Consider the following 3,120-nt stretch of genomic DNA (forward strand, 5'->3'; position numbering starts at 1 on the left):
CTTCAAAAAGACAAACTTTACTGCAGAGCCCCTTCAAAAAGACAAACTTTACTGCAGAGCTCCTTCAAAAAGACAAACGTTACTGCAGAGCCCCTTTAAAAAACAAACTTTACAGCAGAGCCCCTTTAAAAAGACAAACTTTACTGCAGAGCCCCTTTAAAAAACAAACTTTACTGCAGAGCTCCTTCAAAAAGACAAACTTTACTGCAGAGCCCCTTCAAAAAGACAAACTTTACTGCAGAGCCCCTTCAAAAAGACAAACTTTACTGCAGAGCTCCTTCAAAAAGACAAACGTTACTGCAGAGCCCCTTTAAAAAACAAACTTTACTGCAGAGCTCCTTCACAAAGACAAACTTTACTGCAGAGCCCCTTTAAAAAGACAAACTTTACTGCAGAGCTCCTTCAAAAAGACAAACTTTACTGCAGAGCTCCTTCAAAAAGACAAACTTTACTGCAGAGCTCCTTCAAAAAGACAAACTTTGCAGCAGAGCCCCTTTAAAAAGACAAACTTTACTGCAGAGCTCCTTCAGAAAGACAAACTTTACTGCAGAGCCCCTTTAAAAAACAAACTTTACTGTGGAGCCCCTTTGAAAAGACCATCTTTACTGCAGAGCTCCTTTAAAAAACAAACTTTACTGCGGAGCCCGTTTGAAAAGGCAAACTTTACTGCAGAGCCCCTTCAAAAAGACAAACTTTACTGCAGAGCCCCTTTAAAAAGACAAACTTTACTGCAGAGCTCCTTCAAAAAGGCAAAATTTACTGCAGAGCCCCTTCAAAAAGACAAACTTTACTGCAGAGCCCCTTCAAAAGACAAACTTTACTGCAGAGCCCCTTCAAAAAGACAAACTTTACTGCAGAGCCCCTTTAAAAAGACAAACTTTACTGCAGAGCTCCTTTAAAAAACAAACTTTACTGCGGAGCTCCTTCAAAAAGACAAACTTTACTGCAGAGCTCCTTTAAAAAGGCAAAATTTACTGCAGAGCCCCTTTAAAAAGACAAACTTTATTGCAGAGCTCCTTCAAAAAGACAAACTTTACTGCAGAGCCCCTTTAAAAAGACAAACTTTACTGCAGAGCTCCTTCAAAAAGACAAACTTTGCAGCAGAGCCCCTTTAAAAGACAAACTTTACTGCAGAGCCCCTTTAAAAAGACAAACTTTATTGCAGAGCTCCTTCAAAAAGACAAACTTTACTGCAGAGCCCCTTTAAAAAGACAAACTTTACTGCAGAGCTCCTTCAAAAAGACAAACTTTGCAGCAGAGCCCCTTTAAAAAGACAAACTTTACTGCAGAGCCCCTTTAAAAAGACAAACTTTATTGCAGAGCTCCTTCAAAAGACAAACTTTACAGCAGAGCCCCTTTAAAAAGACAAACTTTACTGCAGAGCTCCTTCAAAAAGACAAACTTTGCAGCAGAGCCCCTTTAAAAAGACAAACTTTACTGCAGAGCCCCTTTAAAAAGACAAACTTTATTGCAGAGCTCCTTCAAAAAGACAAACTTTACTGCAGAGCCCCTTTAAAAAGACAAACTTTACTGCAGAGCTCCTTCAAAAAGACAAACTTTGCAGCAGAGCCCCTTTAAAAAGACAAACTTTACTGCAGAGCCCCTTTAAAAAGACAAACTTTACTGCAGAGCTCCTTCAAAAAGACAAACTTTGCAGCAGAGCCCCTTTAAAAAGACAAACTTTACTGCAGAGCTCCTTCAAAAAGACAAACTTTACTGCAGAGCTCCTTTAAAAAACAAACTTTACTGCGGAGCTCCTTCAAAAGACAAACTTTACTGCAGAGCTCCTTTAAAAAGGCAAAATTTACTGCAGAGCCGCTTAAAAAAAAAACAATCTTTACTGCTAGGCCTCTTTTAAAAAGACAAACTTTACAGCAGAGCCCCTTTAAAAAGACAAACTTTATTGCAGAGCTCCTTCAGAAAGACAAACTTTACTGCAGAGCTCCTTCAGAAAGACAAACTTTACTGCAGAGCCCCTTTAAAAAGACAAACTTTATTGCAGAGCTCCTTCAGAAAGACAAACTTTACTGCAGAGCTCCTTTAAAAAGACAAACTTTCCTGTGTGACCCCTTTAAAAACACAAAAATTGCTGTGGGGCCCCTTTGAAAAGACAAATTTTCCTACTGGGCCCCTATAAAAAGACAAACTTTCCTGTGGAGCCCCTTTAAAAAGACAAAATTTACTGTGGAGCCTCTTTGAAAAGACCATCTTTACTGCAGAGCTCCTTTAAAAAACAAACTTTACTGAGGAGCCCGTTTGAAAAGGCAAACTTTACAGCAGAGCCCCTTTATAAAGACAAACTTTACTGCAGAGCTCCTTCAAAAAGACAAACTTTACAGCAGAGCCCCTTTAAAAAACAAACTTTACTGCAGAGCTCCTTCAAAAAGACAATCTTTACTGCAGAGCCCCTTTAAAAAACAAACTTTACTGCAGAGCTCCTTCAAAAAGACAAACTTTACTGCAGAGCCCCTTCAAAAAGACAAACTTTACTGCAGAGCCCCTTCAAAAAGACAAACTTTACTGCAGAGCTCCTTCAAAAAGACAAACGTTACTGCAGAGCCCCTTCAAAAAGACAAACTTTACTGCAGAGCTCCTTCAAAAAGACAAACGTTACTGCAGAGCCCCTTTAAAAAACAAACTTTACTGCAGAGCTCCTTCAAAAAGACAAACTTTACTGCAGAGCCCCTTTAAAAAGACAAACTTTACTGCAGAGCTCCTTCAAAAAGACAAACTTTACTGCAGAGCTCCTTCAAAAAGACAAACTTTACTGCAGAGCTCCTTCAAAAAGACAAACTTTTGCAGCAGAGCCCCTTTAAAAAGACAAACTTTACTGCAGAGCTCCTTCAGAAGACAAACTTTACTGCAGAGCCCCTTTAAAAAACAAACTTACTGTGGAGCCCCTTTGAAAAGACCATCTTACTGCAGAGCTCCTTTAAAAAAACAAACTTTACTGCGGAGCCCGTTTGAAAAGGCAAACTTTACTGCAGAGCCCCTTCAAAAAGACAAACTTTACTGCAGAGCCCTTTAAAAGACAAACTTTACTGCAGAGCTCCTTCAAAAAGGCAAAATTTACTGCAGAGCCCCTTCAAAAAGACAAACTTTACTGCAGAGCCCCTTCAA

The sequence above is a fragment of the Thalassophryne amazonica genome, chromosome 8, assembly GCF_902500255.1.
Source record: "Thalassophryne amazonica chromosome 8, fThaAma1.1, whole genome shotgun sequence".
Classification (NCBI taxonomy): Eukaryota; Metazoa; Chordata; class Actinopteri; order Batrachoidiformes; family Batrachoididae; genus Thalassophryne; species Thalassophryne amazonica.